General features: G+C 34.5%; 1 protein-coding gene across 8 annotated transcripts in view; it reads left to right on the top strand.

The window, feature by feature from the left end:
- The first annotated feature begins 2,809 nt into the window (after window positions 1–2,809).
- LOC134675839 (hemicentin-2) overlaps window positions 2,810–25,364 on the top strand; it is a 665,006-nt gene continuing 642,451 nt past the window's right edge. For all 8 annotated transcript variants that reach the window (XR_010099813.1, XR_010099812.1, XR_010099811.1 and 5 more), the window contains exon 1: window positions 2,810–2,967. The gene's annotated coding sequence lies outside the window, so the exon portion shown is untranslated. The remainder of the gene's footprint in view (window positions 2,968–25,364) is intronic.

Raw genomic sequence — 25,364 nt, 5'->3', positions numbered from 1 at the left:
CCCACTATTTCGTCCGTGTAGAAGATTTGAAGGAAATATATTATGTAGTTTAAACTCTTTTTTTTATTCACAATAATTGATAAAATATTATATTAAGTATATTGGAAAAGACACAGGTTTGTGTAGCCTAGTTGTTTTTGTGTTTACGACAATCGGGCTAAATTGTATTCTATTCAAACTAATTCCAATAACTGTTTAAACATTTTTTTAAAGCATTTAATTTGATTTGCAAGTTCGATTCAATGAAAATAATAAATAATTATAAGGAATGTAATGAATGTATACTTTAACTAACATAAACGTTTCTTAAGTTTCAACGTTTTTGCGTATTATAAAACTAAACCCAATGAAAATATTTTTTCACATTTTTATGTTTAAATAATACTCTGCCTATTTCATCATTATGATTACCCATGTTGTAAGGATGGAAAGTGACGTAAAATAGTCAATTTTGATGTAACTGTCACCCGTCCCCGTCCCGGTCTCCCCCTAGTGATGTCATAAATGTCACACACATGTCTCACGACTGAAAGGTAATTTTGATGACAAGCACAAACGTCAGTGCATGAAACAAAATAAAAAATTATATAAAATATATATGCCATGTATAACCAACAATAGGTACCTACCTATTACGTTTTCTAAGTGTACCTACCCGTCGACCACGATGCTCGAATTTTAAAACATAATTTAAAATTATTATTTATTTCTATTATTTATATTTATTTAAGGTCAACTTTGTTTAATACAATTGGAATATCAATGAAATCATTTATTATCATTTATTTTTTATTTATAGTACTCAAATAATTGATTTATTTTCGAGAACAATATTTTCTACCTACTTATACATATATCGCACAACCGAGGTTAAAAACCATGATTTTTGACTACCACACACATATGAAAGGTTAATTAATTATAAGCCATATTACCCTTTCTAATTATTTCATTTTATGAATAACTATCGCGGTAACTGAAGCCAATATAGTTCGTAGAGAAAGTTCTAACAATTTTAACACAATTTGCAATTATAATATATGGCGCCCCGAGGGTGAAATAGGGCTGTTAGCTAGATTATGTAGGATTCTAGGTCACACGAGTGTTGCTATGTATATTTAGTTATTAAGGATTCGATTAAGTCTAGGGATAGGGACCGTGGGCTAGATGACTATTATATACCTGGAGTCCATCTTAGCTAACTTTGTACCTACTTTAGAACAGAAAAAGATGTGGAGGTGTATTAACATAATAAACGTAATGTTTTCATAGAAATTTGACATTAATGATGACATACCTAACCATAATAAGTAATATTTTACGCAAATCAAATATTCAAATGTATCGGGATGACAAATGCTATGAAAAGGAACATAACCATTTTAAAAAAAACATTTGAACTGTATAAAGTAAACGTATTAGTGCTCGACATGCTAATGCCCAATAGATGACACCTTTATTGACAATGACTTAAGTTTTAAGATGACATGTACTGGGACCGCGTCGAGCACCAGTACGTTTACCTTATTTCTTACAAAAAATATTCAATACATGCTTGAAGTACATAGCTTAATCTATATTTATTTTAGATTCTTAGCTAAGACGAGTAGGTTTGCTTAAATTAAATTTATTAAGTACATGCATAATTTTATTTACTGTATTATGTATGTTATGATTATGACTTAGAATCCAACAAAGCTTTCTTGGTTATATCAGCTATCTTATTTATTATAAATGCACCAAATTTTCTTATTTATTTCTATATTTCATTTTCGACGTTTTCTACAAACGATTGTAACCAAATTTAATACAGGGTGTTTGGTACATCGTTTGCCAAATTAAAACGGCAGATAGGTTGAGTCATTTGCTATCTTCTCAGGCCTAGAAATTTTTAATTTGGTACAAAAAAATTCTTCCCTTCTATGACAGTTTTTCGTAAATTTCAAATTTTTACTTGCGTAGTGGTAAAAAAAAACCAAATACAAATATACAAATATACAAATATATTTATTTTCCAAATTGACATGACTTGAAACCTTAGTAATTAAATTAAAATTAACTATAGAATATGTACAACAGCTTCTTAATTAGAACAAACAATAGCCCTCACACTAGGTCGAGCCTGTGTCGTGAGGACTGTGGGGCATTGAACATAAGATTTACCAACAAGATGCGTAGGATACAGGTCTGATACTTACTTAAAAGTAAAATACACTACTAACTACTACTAATATGTACTACTTATATTACTTATATACTTATATACTTATAACCATGGCCAATTTTGTTTTTCTAGGCACGAGAACATAGCAAATGACTCAAGCTATCCGCCGTTTTAATTTGGCAAACGATGTACCAAACACCCTGTATTCAGCAAACCAAGAAACATTGCCACTTTTTCCCGAGATCCCATAAAGTGTACCTAGGTAATTGTATGTATTTTCAATATTCCCAGAAACTCTAAAAAATACACCGAAAATATCTAACCATGTTCCCAGAAATAACCCTGCAAGCGCTTTATTTAATGCCAGGGATTTCACAAGAAAATTCCGTGAAATTTTCCCGTAACGCATCACTAAAGAGAATAGTCCACTTGACCCAAACACTAATACGTAACACTTAAAATTCCCAATACAAAAAGCCTAACCGAAATGTGCCAGTTCTTACTTGTGACCTGGCACACATACGCAAAACCACCCTTACGCTTACACCAACATTTAACTGACTCACCGTAACCCTTATTGTCTTCAAATAAGGTTTAAAAATAGTCAATCTTGTGTATAATACACCCACACAGCGACAGATCCCGGGGTTCACCATCAGTGTCGGTTGAGACTCCGTCGCGCCCGGGCGTGTCGAACGAATCTTCGCGAACGAATTCGTAGTGAATGCAATGTGGTGTGCTGTGTTGTGAATTTTAAAGATTTAGTGCTCTATCTGTGTGGATTTTTGGATACTGAGCGAATTGTAAGTTTATTTTTAGATTTACTGATTTTTATATAAAGTGATAGATTAATACACCGCGGTATATTAATCTATTTGTATGGATGACAGTCATCTGTAACGTTTTATTTAGATGTGCTATTTTCTCGGGAAAATTTCAACCACGTTTTACAGGGCAATGGGAAATTTAGCGGCGGGATTATACGATGTAATAAATTTACTGTCACAAGTGACCGGAATTGATTTAAAAACATATGTTACATGAAAAGATATTATGATTTATGAATTAAGATGTTATAACTATGTCTATAACATATAAGTAATCATCTGTTCCTAGTTAATATTGATAAAATCATTATGCTTACTTGAGATGAATCAAACAGCGAGTATTCTAGGAAATAGAAAAAAAAAGAAATAAGGTATATATGTTCGATGTCTCTGTAATAAATTAATTTTCAGTCTTAATTTTGTATTTAAATATTATTATATTGATCGGTTACAATATAATATAATGTATTTCATTACAAAATAGACTGAATTAATATAAATTATTTAGTTAGAAAATACTGATTATATTATATTTATTTATTAATCGAATGAATACTCTACATGTCAAACACAAACATAACATTAATAGGAAAATATTTATCACCGATAAATGTAAATAAATTCTGTAATTTTTCACCCTTTAACTAACCTTATGTTCTACGAAAAATCTATTCCAGTCAACCTTCAGCGGGTTATGGCTCGTAATACAGAACATAAACATTAGTTTGAGTTTGGCAGCGGGCGGTCAACACAGAATTAGATAATCGTAAAGTTTGAAACTTGGCAGATTTGAGAGCTTATATGAAAAAAACATATCGTGTTTAAAGGAAGCTTATAGGTATTATTGTATTTTATTTATTTATCGTGTCATTTCGTTTTATTTAATTTATAAGTAATTTATATGTTTCAATAAAAATTTTCACTCTTTATTTTTTTGTATACTTTTCTTGATTAGATATTGTGGGAGACATAGGAACACAATATGATTGCTTATAGCACGCCTATAGTAAAGCGGTCGGTCAACAAAATCAGATAATCGTGCAGATAAGCTTGACAGATTTGAGAGCTTATACTCGTATGGAAAAGGCTTCTAGGGGTTAAGAAAGTTCGCTAAAATAAAAATCTTCTAGAGGTTTAAGGAAGCTCATAACTAAAATATATATATTCACGTATACTTTATTTGTATTGGTGATACAAAAGTAGATAATCGTAAATATAGGTTGATTTGCGGGCTTGTATGCCCAAAGTAGGGGTAGGGGAAATATTCGTTTACAAGCTAACGTGCATGGCTATTTACATTACAACTACTATTTTAAAAAAGAGAATAAACAAATAAAAATATAATAATAATAGGTTAGGTTTTTTATAATGTGTTTATACTTATTTTTTGTTGTTTTTTATGTGTTTTTGTATTTTACTATTATATTCATGTTATAAATGACCTAGCCTAAGAAGAAAAATAAATAAATGAGAATAGTTATAAATAAGTCAAACTAACCGTGAATCATTCAAAACTGTTGATAAAATAAAATAAAAAGATAAAGAAAGAAAAAAAGTAGATCGCTATGGTGTGTGGGTATGCTACCATAATTCAAATTATAGGGATTAAACGCAATTATTTTTTGCAGCCCCTAATTGTAACCGAAAAAAATCTTTTTTAAAGCAAAAATTAACTACTTTTCTTAAGTGGGCTTAAAATATTGTGTTGTAAAGACTGGCCACAATTATAAATAACTTTTACCTTTCCCACCCACGCGACTTTTCCGATTACCTACTTTATAATGGATGAAAGTAATAATCGGTTATTTTAAAACAATTATTTTTAATAGAAGGTATAAATTATAGGCGTGGGAAATTTTTTGATGTCTTATTTCCTTTTAACAATGAAATTAGGACAGTTTAAAGACGTCTTAAGACGTAGGTACCTACTTTTATAGGACGGTCGGCGCAATTCGGGAAATGAATTAGAGATTCATTACAATACGAAATAGTAAAGATATGTGACGTTTCATGGCAAAAGGTACTATAGGTACTATGGGTAGGTAGGTAGGCCCGCCATAGCGGGCGCATTAATATTGGAGCAGCGTTAATAATAGCGTTAGCGCCAACCGCCATAAGGTACCTTTTGCCGTGAAACGTCACATATCTTTACTATTTCATATCTCGTGAATCTCTAACTCATTTCCCGAATCGCGTCAGGTGTCATAATTTAAACAAATTTAGAAAGGAGGAGGTTCCCATAATGTTCTCAATTCATCGAGATCTTTGTTATACTTGGTTTTTGATTTTGAATTTTTTATTTCGAATTTTATCGAAGAATTGTGGACCATTTTGAAAATATATATTTTTGATTCAAAGATTTTCATCAGGTCGTTCAAGATTGAGATCTGATGATGAGATCCTGAAGAAATCAAGGAAATTCTTCAAATATTATAGGCACAATAAGTTAATTGGGTCCTATTATCTTATTGCTTTAAATGAGCAATTCTTGTATTATATAGGTACTCGTATATAATTATATAGTATTTCGGGGATCTCTGAAACGAGTGAAACGGCTCTGACGATTTGGAAGAAAATTGCTATATGGGGTTTTCGGGGGCGAAAAATCGATCTAGCTAGTGCAGGGCTAGGTCTATTATCTCTGGGAAAACACACATTTTTGTGTTTTTATATGTTTTCCGAGAAAAGCTGGATCTCCCACATATTTTATAAAAACTCGTGCATTTCCTTTTGAAAGGTGATATTTGGTGAATGAAAATAATAGGTATATGAAGACCATAAAGTGATGGAATGCAGTTTTTTGAAGTCTGTTCATACACCGAGCGATAGTGATGGTCTCTTTTTTAGCTCAGGCAAAAATATTTTTGTATGTCTGTCTGGCTGTTTTCTTCTATAGGTCGCATTTTTCGATTCTCGTGAAATTTGACGTTGCAGATTTAATAATTACCTACCTATATATTAAGGATGTTTTAAGTGTTTCAAGATGGTGGAGCCATGGGGCTTCGCGAAGTCTACAGCTCACAGAATGATTCGTTTTAAAGGTTATTTAAATACTAACCTGTATGGTCCGTTGCTCACAAGCAAATACAATGAGTAGATTATTCTAATTTAAAATGCAAACAAGATATTTCTATCCTGCTACGAGCTGCTCGGTAGCCCCTGGGAAAACTGTGTTACAAACAAAGTAATTACTTACAAATGAATACATTAGGTTTACAATAGTTTTTACGCACATTTTACTTTTTTACTAGACGAGAATGGTTGTAATTCTTCATCGCTCCTATTACTTATAATATTTAACTATAAATTCTATATTTATAAACCGCTTCTCATTGCACCCATTTTTATTGTCATATTTATTTTGCATTTTATAGGTGGCCAAAACCTGAAAGAATAAAGGTTTTTTCGAACGAGTAACAAAACGAGTTGTCAAATCAAAATAATATGTAAATATGTATTTGCTGAGCAAAGCTCGATGCCTGGAATATAGTCCCGATGTAAAAAGAACTTCAATTTCATCACGTACCCCTTTTTTCATTCTTTCATCAAAGTAGAGCGCCCTGCACCGCCCACAGCCAATATTCGTGAAAGTACCAAAATAGACTGATACCCACGTACGTGCGAAATATCACTTCTTCGCCTTTTATTATAAGGCATAAACGGCTCGAGTGACGGTTTTGTTTTAAGAAACGTCACATTTGACACTGACATATTTCCATATCATTTCTAGATCCATTAATTGACATATCTTAAAGTTCGAATCCGGCAGAGAGCCACAATGGAGTCATGTATTTGAGAATACACTGAAATACGTGCAAAAGCACTTTTTCAGCTTTATTTAGCACACAGCAAAGGCATATAGCTTGAATGGAGATATGTATTTGCTGTTACTGAAATACGTGCAAAATATGACTTCTTTTCCTCTATTTAGTACCCAGCAAAGTAATATAGAATGTATATATATGTAGAATAGAGTCATATATTCGCAAATACATATGTATAGATACACATATGTATATGTAGATAAGTAGAATAGAGTCATATATTCGCAAATACAATAAAGTACATGCGAAGTATATTTTCTTGATCTTTATTTAGCAAAAAAAAGGAAAGCCATATTGCTTAGATGAGTCATGAATTAGCGAAAACATAACATGCAAAATATTGCTTTTTGCCTGTATCCTGCATGAGCTAAAGGCATATACCTGTTGTACTTAGATATATGTCTGTGTATCGCGAAAGTTTTGTTATTAAACATTTACATATCAAAGTTTATCTTTAAGTATTTCAGGCAACATTTATTTTTATTTTTTATTAGCCTTTAGGAGTGTCCCACTGCAGGGCAAAGGCCTCTGCTCTTTCCCGCCATTTGGTCCTATCCGATGCACACTCCCACCACTCTTTACAAAATGTGTCAAGGTCGTCCCGCCATCTCCGTTTTGGTCTTCCTCTGCCCCGAGATCCGTCCTACAACAACAACAATTAGGATGTTTTAATATTTTTCTGTCACACCTATCTTGAGAGATCACATAAATAAATATGTATGTGCCTACATACCTACTTACGGCAAATTGCTACCTTTTACCGTACCCTTATGTAAATATTCAATTACTCGCGGAAGGTCGAGAGCGTAATTATTTGTCATGAATCACCCCCCCCCCCTCTACCCCCACCGACCCTCTTTCCGTTGTAGAATATTTAGATTCTGTGTCAGATAAAGTTCTAGATGCATAAGCGATTGGTTTTTCGACATTATCTTCTTTCTGAGACAAAACCGCTCCTAACGCTATGTCACTAGCATCTGTGGTAGTAATAAATTGTTGGTCAAAATCTGGATAGTTTAAAATAGGTTCACTTGTAATTAATTCATTTAGCTTCTGTACTGACTTTAAAAACTCATCATCTATTATAATCTTTTTTTAGGCGCGTTTTTTAAAGCACTTTGTCAAGTCCCACCCTTTAGAAGAATACTGGAGGCTTATTCAGAACTTAAAAATCTGACGTAATTTGATATTAATTTTTACTTATTTAAACTTTCCGTCAAGACATCATTATTTCATTACAAGACATCTTTATTCACCTGAACGGGACTTACCGAGTCGAGTTTTCCGTGAGATTTCGATTAAACTTTGGTGGATGTATGTATTTCGATTAAAATGTGACGAGATTTTACCATATGTTCTAAAAAAAATCTTTCACTGATTTAAGAAAACGTATGATTTTTAAACTCAATGTAAAATTACATAAGTATATTTTATTGTCCTTAATCCACTCTTTCTCGTTGTAAGTTCTTCAAACCAGCCAAATTTAGTCAAAATGTAACGGGAAATATAGATATATAGTCTAATCCCGTATAGTTAGTACCTAGTTGATATGGTCTGTGTGTTTTCTGTTTATGTATGACCCATTTTTCCAAATAGCTAGTTCATTCATCTCTGTTATTACTAAGAGCAATTAATACAGCAGAATAGCCTTTCAGGGCGACCCATTTCGGCGATATTGTGCCTGGCTCCGTACAAATTATACGTAGGCGGTAAAGAGTTCATCAATGTAGGCCAGAGATAAGTAAAGCAGTGAAAAAGATGTAGGATTAGATTTTTATTGTATTTACCGGAGGCTGCTTTTCAACTGTGTTTATACAGCGTAATTAATATAATCAGGCGTTACTTTGTCGGAATTCATACAATTAAAACGATAATCGAAATATTCAATGTCGTGCTAATACCCTTCGCGAAAATAAATATGTGTAACAAACTACCACCAAAAGTATAAAATTCGACTCGCGGCATCATCAGACCTGCCAGCATCAGTATGAGTTGCGTTCTCGCATACATCTAACGCGACTTCAAGTATGGACTGGCGCGCGAGAATGCAACTTATGCTAGACCGCCAGGAGATGCTGGAGAATTGGAGATATACGGCGCGATTCGAGAAACGAATTAGAGATTAACTAGATACGATATAGTAAGGATATGTGACGTCCCACAGGTACCCATAAGGTACCTTTTTTCGTGGAACGTCACATATCTTTATTATTTCATATCTAGTGCATCTCTTATTCATTTCTCAAATCGGGCCGATAGACGGTCTGACGTCTGGCAACGGAGCAATCCGAAACGGTCTGGGAACCATGAAACTTTGCATCAAAATCTATCGTAACCAACACACAAAAAACTCACTCAACGTTCTTCACCCTCCCTCAATTTCACACTCCCCCCTCCTCAGTTTCACACTCCTCCTTAAACCCCCCTCAAGTGATATAATTAACCAGGCCTCGTTTATCAAACGCTGCAAACTCATTTATCTTGATGCTAACTCTTTCCCATTCAAATATTCAAGAGTTTCCTCGAGAGGCTTTCGAACGTGAAAATACGATATTGATTTATTCTTCATGTGTTACGATTATACTGTCATCAATTATGTTTTTATTTGTAAGCCCCCTCCCCCCTCCTATAGCCCCGCATAACATCTTAACACGTAATTTACATATTGGGAAAAAATATATTTATCACTTCAGTCTCTAAACCACGGGCACCCACGGGTTAAATTTTTACTTTTTGTATGAGACATGGATTTGTATGAGATGCGTATGTAATCGAATTTAAACTGTTGTAGAACATTAATACAGTAAAATTATACATTTTGCGTTTGCGTCAAATCCGGTAGTTCTGATTTTTTGCAGGCTTGTTTATTATGATGTTGGCCCAATGAATGAATAATCCAAGTTTGTGACCTCGAGCGCCGAACGCAACTTTGTCAAAAATCGAATAAACCGCATTTTTTTTTAGATTTGGGCGATTATAACCCTAAAGTACTAGTTTTTGATAGTAACTTCCTAGGGCGTTTTTAAAGTAGACTAAATTTGCTACAATATGACACTAGAATTGTCTCTGTACATCTAATATTTTCCGAGATAAAGCCTTTCAAAATTTTATAATTTTACATCAGTTCTTAGCTATAATATAAGGGTTAGGTAGGTAATTTATATGGAATTCATCACCGCCACGTTCTACAAAATATTTATATTCCATAAAAAAAATTATGAGTGCCTATTTTGAAAAAAAAAATTATTGAAAATAAATATTTTGTAGAACGTGGCGGTGATGAATTCCATATAAATTACCTACCTAACCCTTATATTATAGCTAAGAACTGATGTAAAATTAAAAAAATTTGAAAGGCTTTATCTCGGAAAATATTAGATGTATAGTTGAATTATCGAGAAGATGGAATTGCATTTGTAGTGGTTGTACCGTTTGCAACAAAAGGAGAATAATTTTCTCTTAACTTAATAAAATGACATACCCAAGAAGTGGAATAAGTAGTAGTCCTCTGTTTTTTTCTTTTATTCGCTATCATGTTCTTCATCTGAGCTGTCACAAATATTGATAATAAAATTGTCTGTTATTTGATCCATTTCTCCTTCCTGACATCGATATTTATTTTCTTCACTTTCGACGTGGTGACAAATATTTTCCCAGTCCTCAGCAGTGATGGTATTCATTCGTTCAGTTGCTAAACTCATAATGCCTTGCATGTTTAATGAAACGTTTCTTTTTGCTACATATCCTTTTACCATGGACCAAATATTTTCGATCGGATTGAATGTCGGGTGATACGGTGGCAATCGTAATACGGAGTGGCCATGTTCTTTTAAAATTGCATCTATGTGGTACTCGCGAAACCGCTCTTTATTTTGTTTAATTAATTCATACAAACTGGTTTTGTACATCAACCAGTTATACGAAATGTTGTGTTCTGTCAACCAATCCATCATTTCTTGTTTATTAGAATTTGACGTTGGAGCACGATTCAAAAGTTTGTTGTGATAGGACGCATTATCCACGATAAGTACGCTATTCGGTGAGGTTCGGTATTAATTTTTCTTTTAACCATTTTTCGTAGTTGACAAAGTTCATCTGGTCATGGTAATCTCCCGTTTTTTGGTTTGCCTTAAACATTAACAAATCGTTGGGAATAAAACCATCTTTTCCTCCTGCGTGCACTATTATTAACCACTGGCCTGTACTGATTTGTTTTTTTACACCAAATTCTGTTCCATCGGTCCAAGCTTCTCCGGACACATGTGAAGTGTGGATGTAGGTTTCATCAGTATAAACTAGTGGTCTATCTTGAGATCGATATTCCGCAATTTTGGTAAGGTAATTTATTCTTAGCAGTCGTATGTTGTGTTTTTCCATTAATATTTTTGGTTGTCCTCGGTCTTTTGCCATTTAAATCCTAATTTTTGTATTTGTTTTCGTAAGGTGGAAATGCCAAATTTGTAATCTATATCGGATTTTAACACAGAGTGGAGTCCCTTTAAGGTTGGAAATTGCTTATGGGACAGATGAAAATTGTATATAGTTCTCCGGATGACTTCCTGATCAAAATCGTCTACTGCTGATGACGGACAAGGACGCAACTTTTTATTCTTCGGGGAGGTGAATTTCTTTGTTGTTGCGAATTTCTCGCTGTTGCTCTCAGTCACAATGTTATAAACAGTAGAGAGACAAACACCTGTAGCTTTTTCAACTAACTGGGCAGCGGTGTAAGGCAAGTTTAAATTTTTCGTCAGTTCAAGTTCAAAATATTTATAACAGTTAAAAATTATTTGCTTACTTTGACTCTCAATAGGACCAAAATTACTTACAGCCATATTTTTTTTAAATATAAAAATTATTCGTAGTCGTACGGGCGGACACAATAATTAATTGAGAATACAATCAAATCAGAGTTAAAAATATACGCACAACGTAAATAATATTGACAATTTCACACTGACATTATTTTTGTTTTTAGTTCTTCGATATATATATAACAACCTCTTTGTATGCTGATAGTACAAGAAAATAGAAAATTCGAATATAGAATGCCTGTAAACAAACAATACTACTACATATGCAATTCCACGCTCTCGATGATTCAACTATACAGAGACAATTCTAGTGTCTTATTATAGCAAATTTAGTCTACTTTAAAAACGCTCTAGGAAGTTACTATCAAAAACTAGTACTTTAGGATTATAATCGCCCAAATCTAAAAAAAATTTCGGTTTATTCGATTTTTGACAAAGTTGCGTTCGGCGCTCGAGGTCACAAACTTGGATTATTCATTGGGCCATCATCATAAGCAAGCCTGCAAAAAATCAGAACTACCGGATTTGACGCAAAATAGCCAGGTTACAAAATTCGACAAATTTACTGGATTACATACTAACATTGAATAATTTTACGGTTTAGTGCTTGAGAAAGGAGACCTAGGCTCTCCGAAACATTTCGTGCGTGTGACTAAAAACAAGTGAGTCTAAACCGTAAACTAATTCAAAGATACGTAGGTATATTCCCCTATCTACCCCTCAAAGTCTATATTGCCCATGTATCTCGCTCGTACTTCTGACCATTGAGATATAACTAACCTATATTTCTGACCATTCAGATATAACTAAAGTACGGGCGAGATGCATGGAATAAAGGTGATCAAATTCAGATTCACATCAATATGCAAGTTCGAACCGCGCTTCTGTGCGACATCTTGAGTAAAAATACAAGTTTTGTTGATGCTCTGACCTAGATACTGTAAATGTTGCTATTTATAGAAAACAAAAATAGAACTTTTAGTGATGGTTTTCAGCAGACTAAAAATATTTTCTAAGGAGAATTAAAAAAAACCGGGCAAGTGCTAGTCGGACTCGCGCACGAAGGGTACCGTACCATAATGCAAAAAAAAAACGGTCACCCATCCAAGTACTGACCCCGCCCGACGTTGCTTAACTTCGGTTAAAAATCACGTTTGTTGTATGGGAGCCCAACTTAAATCTTTATTTTATTCTGTTTTTAGTATTTGTTGTTAGAGCGGCAACAGAAATACATCATCTGTGAAAATTTCAACTGTCTAGCTATCACGGTTCGTGAGATACAGCCTGGTGACAGACGGACGGACGGACGAACAGCAGAGTCTTAATAATAGGGTCCCGTTTTACCCTTTGCGTACGGAACCCTAAAAACATAAAGAAAATATTTTCGTTGAGGTGTTTACAGTTAATATAGTTTTGTCGTAGGTACCTACCTATTGCATAAATTGACGTGGTAAATTATTAAATAAAATTTCTTCTCGAGGATAATTTCTTCTGTACGAAAACATGTAAGTACCTACTTTCGTAGATGTTGTTAACAGTTACCTCAAGCTGACTTTTTTTTAATGAGAAACTTTCGAATTATTTAAATTATTCTGTAAGGCTGTGCTCGTTGCTTATTCTTCTTATTAAGAATAAGCAAATAATTTGTATTATGCCTGTTTCAGCCCGCAAAGATTCCGCATAGCTTTTCGAGCAGTTAATAAAGATTCCGAATTTAAATGCAGACTGCATACCAGCTACCAGGCGCAGAAATGTAGACGTTCAACCACAATTCCACTGTGCCTTGTGGCGGGTGGTGACATTGTTGGTGCGCGGAAAAATGTAGACGTTAACCACAATTTAACTGTGGCTTGTTGCAGCTGGTGACATTGTTGGTACGCGGAAAAATTTAGACGTTCAATCTCAATTCCACTGAGCCTTATGGCAGCTGGTGACATTGTTGGTGCGCGGAAAAATTTCGACGTTCAATCACAATTCCAGAGTGCTTTGCAACAGTTGGTGACATTCATAGTGCGCGAAAATGCTATTGTTTTCGAGAATGCAAAAATTTACTTGGATGGAATGAAATGGAAATATGGAACCTAATATTTCATTTCATTTCATTTATTTATTTCTATAACAATATGATATTGTGTTAGAAAAATCTTACAAACTAATACATGCACATAATTAAAATTATACAATAACAGCAGGACCGGACATGTCAATAATTATAATTCCAAAAACACACTTAAACCAACAAAAAAAGTAGGTACAAATAAAGTAATAAAAATGTCATCATTAAAAGTGTAAAGTTACATGCATGATAATTTTGTAAAAATCAGTTTAATTTGCAAAGATCTCGTCAATACTGTAAAAACACCCCCTCAATAAAAATATCTTCAAGTGCTTATTAAATGTCTTATAATCTGTAATGGCTTTTAGATTTGTAGGTAGTTGGTTAAAAATCCGGACAGCCTGATACCTTACACATTGCCTTGCTACTTGTTGTTTAGGGCAGAAAGAGTGCTTTATGTTTTTTGTTCGTGATTGAAGGCGCAACTCCTGCTCCGCAGAAGACTCAAAGTTAGCGATATTTTTCACAAAGTCAGTTAATAAAACGAGGACGTATAACGAAGGAGCTGTCAGGATATCTAAACTTGAGAAGTGATCACGGCAAGATACCCATTGTGGTATGCGCATTATTGTTCGAATTGCTCTTTTTTGTACTACAATGGCTTTATTTATATTGTATTTGAAGCTGTTCCCCCAAAGTTTGATGCTGTACCTCAGCCTGGACTCCACTAGCGCATAGTACACTACTTTTAGCTGTTCAATCGAGAGTTCTTCCCTTAGACTTCTAAGCGCGTAGCAAGCTGATAGGATTGTGTTTTCTACAACCTCTAACTCCGGTTTCCAGTTTAGTTCAGCATCAATACGAATACCAAGAAATTTAACAACATCCACAATATCTACTGTTATTCCATCTATGATAACTTCTAGCTTGTCAGTTTTTTTTGTGTTGTTTTTGAACAGCATTACATTTGTTTTCCTAGCGTTAAGACTTAAATTATTTACATTGAACCAGTACTGGAATGCCGCAAAGGTCTCATTTATTAATTCGCTAAGCTCATTCATACTATCGGAAGATACAACTCCACTAGTGTCATCGGCAAATAAAGTTAATTTGCAATCAGGCACTCTGCTGTCCATATAGTCAACTAGGTCATTTGTAAACAAAATGAACAGCAGAGGCCCTAAAATCGAACCCTGCGGGATGCCCCTCTTAACACTAACATAATGAGATCTAACCGCACTCTCAAGGTTGTTCTCAAGGTTTTTTATCTCTACAAATTGCTTACGGTTTTTGAGATAACTATTTAGCAGTCTAGCAACATTACCCCTTACACCGTAGAATTCTAATTTTTTTAAAAGAATGTCATGGTCCACCGTATCAAATGCGGAGCTGAGATCGAGGAAGAGGCCTGCAACTCTTTTTTTGTTGTGAAGCTTTAATATAACGTCATCCACAAAGCAATCGACTGCGTCTGTGGTGGACTTATTTTTCTGAAACCCAAACTGCCTAGGGTTGATAATAGTATTTTCTTTCAGATGTTTCAAAAGGCGGGAATTTATTAGCTTTTCAAAGATTTTTGATAAAGTTGGTAGAAGAGATATGGGCCGATAATTTTTTGGGTCAGATTTACTACCTTTCTTATGAACTGGCAAAACTCTGGCCACTTTCAACTGATCTGGAAACACGCCGTGGTCAGAGCATTTATTGAATAGGTAAGTAAGTGGGCCCATGAGTATGTCATTGCACCTTTTAATAACTGTTATTGGGATCTCGTCATACCCATAAGATGTTTTGTTTTCCATGCATCTAACAATACTAAATATTTCTGACTGTGAAATTGGCTGCCAGCATAAATCCGCAAAACATTTCCTGTGCGAATTCTCTAAACACTGAGTTGCAGAGCCCAAGTCACCTGTTCCCGGGACATTACTAGAATCGAATTGGGCCGAGAAAATATCCGCAACATCTTGGGGGCTCTGTATCACTTTGCAATTAAATTTAACCGATATATTACTCTGTTTGCTCTTTGGAAATTTACTTCTTCGCTTATTTACAATGTCCCATATCCCCTTTGAAGAGTTTTTAGACTTATATATTTGTGCTTGAATTGCTGACTTTTTTGCATACCTGACCAATAAGTAGTACATTTCTCTAAAGAAACTCAATTTGGATTTAAAATAATTTAAATAGTTATCTACTTATCTAAATGAAAGAAAATGAGACCCCCAGTGCCCAGCCAATGTTAATATTTTGAGAGAAACTAATCTTTCGCGTAAGAATGTCATACCTACTACTGTTAGCGACGCTACGACAAGGCGCGGATTAGTTTAAGCTAGATTTAAAATAAATTCGATTAAGGCTGTATTCGAAATAAAGATTTACTGTTAGGTAGGGAAAACCGCGATTAGATTGTTAGTAGTCATAAGTATTTGTAATATTCGTTAGTTAAGTCGTAAACTCGTATTAAGTTCTAGGTCACCTAGTACGATAGGTAAAAAATGGCTAAACTTATTTTCGATTCCCAAGTAATCCCTATAAACTAGGCAAATTAATGTAGACACTGCCATTGGTTAACCAAAGTGGGCGGGTCATGACAAGGAAGTCGCGAAATGAAAGGGACAGCATGATGCCTTGCTATTGGTCGATCAAATTCGGGCTCAGCGCAACAGTATAGCGCAATTTTCACTATGAAACTTACATGTATCTCTTAATAGCTCATTATCCGTTAGAGTTACATCATGACAATGTTTGTAAATATTGTAGATCATTAGCCTAGTTACCCAGTAAGATAAGAATCGTAAGGCGAAACAGGTAAACAAAGCCCTGCGAGCGAGCGAAGGGGCAATAAAACGTCTATTGTGCGTGTTCCGTAAGCCTTTGTTATCGCTTGTAGGTCAAGTTGTAGGGATTATCGAACTCGTTATTGTTTGTTTTTCTAGCTAAGTAACGCATTTAACTATTTGTAGTAGTTTTAAGGCGATAATTAATTAGATATTTGTAATATGTGTCACGAAACGATATGGAGGTAGTGAAAATTCACCCGAAAATGACCGTATTAAGTAATTAGCCAATCAGAGGCCGAGTAAAACCGCGAATTAAGATATGATTTTATCTCCCTATCGAAGGTGACTCTCTTTCATGATTTTTCGTATAAAAGCAAGACGGTATCGCTTCGGATCGTACAGTTATCCAGCAGCAGCCTAAAAGGAAAAAGGAAAAAGGAAGAAAACCGAAGAAAACCTGAGGGATCCGAAGCTGTACCGCCTAATCGTTATAGGAGTATTTTTATATGTAGAACGCGAATAATAAAAGTCAGTTTTTTATACTCGGAATCTTTTAATTAATCGTCGCGGGCGGTCGAAGACATTCGTCGAGGGCTTCGCATTACGGTGCATCAGAGTCTGGGCCGGCTACGGTTTCGAGCGAGGCGCCAGTAGACCAGTTACCTTCTCCAACTGCTATCGTCGGCTATATTGGACGTTGAGAGTTCAATAACTACTATTCCGACATAATTATAATACCTATAGTTCTGACCGGTCACTGACGTAATAAAGGAATTCTACTTTGATTACAATTAGGTATGTCAGTGTCTCAGTAGGTATATGGGTAACCCGTTGTAAATATTAATTTCAATAACGATTCTACAATTTAAACATTTATTAATTTAAAAAATCATCTCATTTCCGAAATTACCCAACACTTCATAACGTCCCCTGTTTCACAAAGTTGTAGCTTCAGTAAAAGTTGCCGTGCTTGCAAATGGCGAACACAATGGGCTTCGTAATAACGAAGTGTATGGAACCGAGTTCTGAGAATTATTATAGTAGCTTGAAGAGCATTTGCCACAGAATTCACTAAAACCACCGCATTCTGAAGAATATTCACACAACGTCTTCAACGTTATGAATTAAGAGCTAGTTAATAACGGTGAAGTACCTGTTAATGTTACAAGCTTTAAATTTGTACTTTACTTGCAATGTTTGTTTGTGTGTTTGTAATATATTGTTTGATCCCTTGTAATATTGCAAGCTAAATTAGACCCACTTCCCATTATTCAATTGAGCTGAAACTTCACATATTACATAATGAAAGTCGGTTGACAATGCAATATAATAAATCAAGTGTAAAAATATGGGTGTAGAGTAGACAATTTACTCAAAAATATGACAAATAGTTCTTAATAAATTTCTCACCATAAGAGCTATTTGGACATATGGGACATATTTTGAGTATGATTTGTACACTCAGATAAGAGGTGGTCATAGGAATTCTGTGATAAAAGCAGCTTGTTAGAATTATATCGACGAGTAGGTATTCGTTGCCTGTTGAAAGAAAACTTTAGTACAGTCAGCGATAAAAGCGGACTGAAAGACAAATGCAATTCTGATTTTAAGATTGATAATGAACATTCAAAAGGTAGACCAAAAAAGAGATGGCGGGATGACCTTGACGCTTTTTGCAGCGACTGGCGGGAACATGCACAAAACCGTGACGAGTGGCGGAAGAAGGGGGAGGCCTTTGCCCAGCAGTGGGACACAAACTAGGCTATTGAAAAAAAAAATGAACATTCAAACCAGAATGAAATGTGAGACCTATTATTAATTAGCGTCTAGACGGCTAGAGGATAAGCGAGCAATGATCCTTTATTTTTTATATATAGTTACCGCAAATCTGGAGGTCATGTGAGACTTGTCTGCCCGTGAACTGCACTCGCGCTGGCCAACCGAGAGTAACGAGTTCTGAACTCATTCTCGAGGAATGAATACCATATTGTCTGAATGAATATTCCGACATGCGTTACTTTTATGCTGATATGTCTAAAAGAGTACCTAAATTGGGTTTGTATTTCATTTCTGCAAAGAAAAAAACCATCTTGTTGTGGTTTAAGCACTAAGAGTAATTCTCCAATAAAAACCTCCGAAATAAAACTTAACCTTTTCAACAATATTTTTTAACATTTTTTATTACTTACTATAATACTTATTGACTTGATTCTCGTTGAATGTAATCTCGAAATATTCGTTATTACCTTGAGTCCGATTCTGATTTCAATTTCTTGTTCTGAAACTGTTATAAAGATCAGATCCATATCAGTCACAAAACAACAAATTAAAATCAGAATCAGGCTCTTGCACTCACGAAAATAAAAATGTCCACAAAATCTTATTTCTAGAAATAGCACAAATCCTACACTTCCACATTACTCGTACAAACGTCAGGTATTTGCCGGACGCTACCGCGTTCCGGTAACCGGAAAAATCCGGGAACCGGTTACCGTACCGGAGATGGGACGCGGTTGTCATGCAAGGAATAGCGATGAGGTTTAGCTATAGGTGAAGGTTTACCTATAAAGGAATTATGGAACAAAGCCTAAGTATAATTTAATGGAACCTCTTTTGAGAGCATCTTAAATAAAACTTTTTCAAGGTTTGATGTTGCGTTACTTTAAAAAACAGGTACACTCAAAAAAATGTTGTACGAATTAACGAATCAATCTCTACATTAAAGAAATTGACCCATTGTAGGCAGCTGATATAGGTAGTATTTAATAGACCGCATTTTTTATTTATTTGATAAAGTATTTTTATAGTTCCAGAAATGTAGGTCGAGTTTGAGGCGTGGCGCTTCTGTGCGATAATAGTTAATGGGGATTAATTACTAAATTAATTATCTATCTATCTATAATATCAGATACTTAATTTATAATCCGCTATCCGCTACCACAGCCGCCACTCGCCAGCTATAGTTTATACTAGTCATCCTAGGAATACTAAATACACTGGCACACTACGCTTCTACCACAGACCACTTACTATACCTCGTTTTTTTAGCATTAGAAAAAAGGTAAACAATCTTGATGTGTCTTTTAATGGAAAAACACATTTTAAAAATAAGTTACGGCAAATATGTAATAATTATGAATCTAATACGTTCATTTATATTCTTCTGCTTTCATAAGTAATCGTTTTTGGTTTTTAAAAAGCGTTTTTCAATTAAAAGACATGTAAAGATCGCTTACCTTCTTGCAAGTTTTTTCTAATGCTAAAAAAAACGAACTATAGTAGACGGAGCATAGGTATAGACAACTTGCAGTACTCTTAATCAAATTTAATAATGTGAAAGACAGGTCATGATTTGATCCACGTTTTATGACCTTTAATTACAAATGTTACCAAATGACCACGTGCTCCTCATAAAAGCATCATAAATAGGAGTCTACAGATAACAGTCTATGTACAATTGTAATGCTATGTGTATGTAATGTATGTGTGTTTTTAATCCCACGGCGTTAAAAAGTGACGTTAATTTTATTACGTGGATAAAGCCTGCCGGCGTATTATGGATGGCTTTATCCATCTTTATCCACGTGATAAAATAACTGTCACTTTTTAACATCGTGGATTTGAAAGTGACGGACACCGTTTTTTCACGCTGTCACGTAGATAAGAACGACCATCATATCTGTACTGTTTTGTTATTTGAAGCGGAGACTTCTGGCCGAAGGGTGTGGTGTTTCGGCGGTACCGGGGCAACCTGCCGAATCCTACACCAAGTCAGACGACGCAACGGAGCCACGCTGTTACGTCGTCGCCCAAATCTAATGTTTAATTTGTCTTTGGTTTTTATTTGTAGTTTCTTTGTACTTATTGTATTTTGTTTTGTAGTTTCACAGTGCCTTGGTTTTACTGTAATGCTGTGTTACTTATTTGACTAATAAATAAATAAAATAAATAAATAAATAAATTTGTTCACCAAGAAGCTATGATTTCTTCGTCATCTGTTATACCTACTAGATACACGAGCAGGAGCTTCATATTTCCTGTCCTCCGTAACCTATTAGAAATGGTGAAGTAACAACTATTTTCAAATATGACCGCGAGCTTCGGCGGATGATTTCACCACACTATTTATATCTGTCTGTCATTGGTCTGTATCTGTATAATTAACATTAGGTAAATATGAACTGTTGTGTCTGTCTTGTCGTCCGTCTTGGTCGGCTATCTGTCGTGAACTGGTCTGGTTTTGTCTTGTGGCTGTCATGTCTAATTTTGAATTTAAAAGTCCGAGTTCCAAAGTTCCAAATATGTATGTCAGTCAGCCAGTCAGTCAATCGGTCTATGTCAGGTCACCACGGAGGTCGGAAGCCACGACATCAACCATACGATATGCTTGCTTATTAATATTAAGGCATATTGTAAAGGAAATGGTATATTTCATTTTATACGTTTTCCAGTGCTTGTTCATTTGAATTTCATCTTAACTTCAAAATAAGGCTACCCAAATCAACGCCGAAATACGTAGTTTTATATGTGGCGTCCCACGGGTAAAGGTACCTTATGGCGGTTGGCGGTTATTATTGCGGCTCTATGCGACGTAAGCGCCAGCCGCCATAAGGTACCTTTTTCCATGGAACGTCACATACCATTATTAATTAGACTTAATGAAGTCGATTGATTTTGAGTAACAGTATCAGATTCCTAATTGTGTTTATAATTAAGCACCTATACAATACACGCCACCGCAGACGTATAGACACGTAATTATAACACCAATCACAGCCAGAGATGGGCATTAATCGATTAATTTTTTAGTTAACTAATCAATCGATTAAAAATATCAATCGTCATTTTTTAATCGCGATTAATTTAGTTGCGATTAAATTAGTTGTGAGAATGTACAACTAACAACTAAATTAGTTTTAGTTTCAATCGACTAAATTTCACGGTTAAATCTATATTAAAACTATGTCACTACCCTTGCCATCTTAAGCATCTGTCGAGAGAGTTTTTTCATATACCACAATGATGAATCTCCCTAAATCAAATAGGCTCTCAGATCATCTATTTGAAGAGAGAGTAGTATTGAAAACGAACTTAAAAAAGTAAAAATATTCTATAGATTACATAGTAAAAAAATATTTACCAATGAATATGTCCTTGTTTTTAAACCTATCACAATATTGGAAATGTGTCTGTTTTATTAATTTAAACATTTTTTTTATATTACTCACTGATTAAATAATAAGTAAATGTCACAAATGCAAAACATACTTCGCAAATTTTAATTTCTGAGCATGCAATGTTATGATGTATATACAAACATGTTGATTTTTTATAAGCTTTTTTGATTTTTTGATACTTTTTGCTTTGAATGTTTCATATACAAAGTTTGATTTATTATAACTGTGTTTTTTAATGTTTTATATTACATATAACATATGATATGAACATTTTATCGTATATAGAACGTTTGACTTGATTTTTTTTTATTATTTTTACGATTGACATTGATTAACAACAAAATACAAAGTTTTATTTATAAAATTGTGTTTTAAGTGTCAATGCACAAAGTACCCAATTTTTATTTACCCTTAGATAAGAGAAATGATACACTCCATAAAAATGGTCAAAATATCGCAAGTAACACATGTGCTTCATTTTTATACATGCGTTAAGATGTCCTAATCTGCTGGCTGTCAACATAGCCATACCGAGGTTTTCCATTTAATTTGCTTCTAACATTAGTCGCGGAAAAAAAATAGTCTAACTAATTAGTCGATTACAAAAATTAGTTGTCCGTAATCAATCGGCAACTAATTTAGTTGCAACTAAATTAGTTGCACTCTATACAACTACGATTGATCAGTCGTCGTTTTCAATCGTCAGTCGCAATTAATTCTTTTAGTCTTAATCGTTAGTCGATTACATTTTGCCCATCTCTGATCACAGCTATATAATGAGTAGACTGTATTATGTTACCTATTGATTATGTTCGAATAAGTATCTGTGATTTACAACGTAGATAATAATTATATTATAATAATATGGGGAAATTTTTTTCAAAAGTTGTAATTACTTTTCTTGTATTTTAATAATACGTCTTTATTAACCGTAACCAGGAATTGAACCCGGGACCTCCAGCTTTGTAGGCAGGGCCACTACCGCTAGGTAACTAGGCTAGGAGGGCGTTGATCAATATATTTATTATATATTATTGGGGTGCGGTAGGCCTTTGAGTACCACGTCGACCAAGCAGTGATCTATTGTGACGGCCCTTTAAAGTTCACTACTAAGGCCCGTTGAATCCAGGAAATTCCAGAATCTTTGGGCCGTAATGCTCTGTACTATATGTATACCTCACAGGATTGCACTTCGTGTCGCCCTAAGTAGATACTTCTTTTTGACATTAGTGGTCAACTGGAACAGAGATTAAACAACATATTTACAGCATATTAAAATTTTTCACAATCACATCTCAGTAAAAAATTTCAACCACATTAATAAATAATTTTTAATTAAATTTGAATTTGAATTACAACAGTCCTGTCTTTTATAACAGTCAAATGCATAAAGTTAATTAGAGTAAAGCATTCGCGAAGTTGTACAGTAAGTACGAACCAACGTTGTTTGTCAACTCCTTAATTACTTAATCGGGAAGTTTCTATTTTCCAATTATTATATTTGCGATCATTAATCTTGTTTTATTTCGAGTTTTAGCGGATTCATTAAAGGAGACACTTCAATTTAAAAACGACTTAAACCATTTAAAATTTCTAATGATTTTCCGCCATTTTGCTTTTTTGCGTTTCAACTTAATCCTCCTTTGTGTCTGAGTATTGTCGTTCAATTGTTTTATTCTGTCGCTTAATTGTAATTCTATCTTGGAATTTGTAATTCATTGGTAGATTACGGGACGTTTAGCAATTATGGTTGGTTTTTCTATCTATTTTGTTTTTGTAAACTTTTTCTAAAGACCTTAGCACAAGGAATCTCGTACATTGACCTGCCTGTTCCTAGCTCTATTGCGTACGCGTAATTATATTGCTGGCCCGCCTATGATGCCGGTTGTCAATGACACTGTGCGAGAAGGACAAAAATATAATTAGGTATGCGCGTGCGATTGAGATAGGACCAGGCGGATCTATTTACAAATTTTTTTGTGCTATAAACGTCCTTTCTTCATCAATATTCCTTTTTTCTACATACATTATTACAAACTTGATTAAGGTTAGAAGGTAGTAATAGGAATCATCCAAGTTTTAATTAGTGCAAAAAATGCTTCATCTATAAGGTCCGATCTTATATCACCGGTAAGACACCGGCTATTACCTACACATACACCATATTACACTACACATTACACATACGCCATATATTCTACACTAATAGGTACCTGAAGGCAGCAAACCGCTGTAGGCTGTGGGCCCGATTCGGATTATGAAATAGACATCTATTAGACATCTTTTAGACATCACCAAGATACGATAACGATATGTTTAAGATCTAACCTGACCAATTTGACATTTGCGTGATTCTGGAGATACTCTTGAACGATTTCCACAGGAACCAATGTCACTTTTACCTTAGACAGAGTAAGATATCTATTAGATGTGAATTGGATCTCTAAGTCATATCCTGTGGAAATCGTTCAAGAGTATCTCCAGAATCACGCAAATGTCAAATTGGTCAGGTTAGATCTTAAACATATCGTTATCGTCAAGTCGTTTGTCAAGATATTCACAAGAGACGAGACGTACTAGATCCATTCTAGATCTCGTCTCTTGTGAATATCTTGAAGTTCGAATACGGCAGTTAGGCTGTACCACTTGACCTAAATCTATATCTTGTATCATGATCTCGATCACCGGAACTAGTCATGGTTATAGCGGTAATCAGCTTCGATTAGGTGGACAGTTTGATAGGAATTGAAGGTGCCTTAGCTACATTAGGTACATTAGCTGAATTGGAAATATGTAACGTTAGAAAGAGACATATGATAGATAAATAAATAAAGCGTTTATTTGATTGCTGCAACTACACACAATTTAGAAACTATATAGCGGAAGCAGTTATAAAGTAAAGTTGACCCAAAAATTTTTTATTAAGCTATGAGCTTCATCACATATGTTCCTTGAGTAATTCTAAGCATTTCAAGCCTGGGATGCAATAAGAAATGTGTGTCTACTCGGATTTGTAATGGATTCAAACTTTCAACCCCTTTTTAACCCTGTTAGGGGATGAATTTTACAAAACGCTGAAATTACTTTTCCTGTCTTTTAATAATATCCCCAAATACAAAGATTCAAGTCCCGCGTTCGAAAAATTTTTTGATATCCATACAAACTTTCAACCCCTTTTTCACCACCTTAGAGGATGAATTTTCAAAAACGCTGAAATTAGTTTTCTTATATTTTAATAATATATCGTTTTACGAAGTTTCAAATTCCTAGCTTAAAATAAAACTTGAACCCCATACAAACTTTCATCCCCTTTTTAACCCCCTTAGGGGTTGAATTTCTCAAAATCGCTTCTTATCTCTTGTACACTTTATAAATGTAATCTAGTGTGCAAATTTCAACTTTCTATCTTTTGTAGTTTCGGCTCCGCGTAGCAAAAATCTCCAACCAATTTTTTCACCTTTTTACGTTTTTCTTGAAAAATTACTATGAAACTGAAAAAAACAAATATCAGCAATGAATTCTACGTCTTTGGTTTATACGAAAATGATACCAAACTTGCCCTAGTACCCACCAGGATCAAAATAGATTTTTTTTAAAGATGACGGGTGGCGGCCGTCTTTGTACCCCACCCTCCCCCCCACTTCAGGCTAGAAATGCTTAGAATTACTCAAATATCAGATGTGATGAAGCTCATAGCTTAATAAAAAATTTTTGGGTCA

This window comes from Cydia fagiglandana, chromosome 23 (assembly GCF_963556715.1).
Source record: "Cydia fagiglandana chromosome 23, ilCydFagi1.1, whole genome shotgun sequence".
In the NCBI taxonomy this organism is placed as follows: domain Eukaryota; kingdom Metazoa; phylum Arthropoda; class Insecta; order Lepidoptera; family Tortricidae; genus Cydia; species Cydia fagiglandana.
This window is presented reverse-complemented; position numbering and strand designations above follow the sequence as displayed.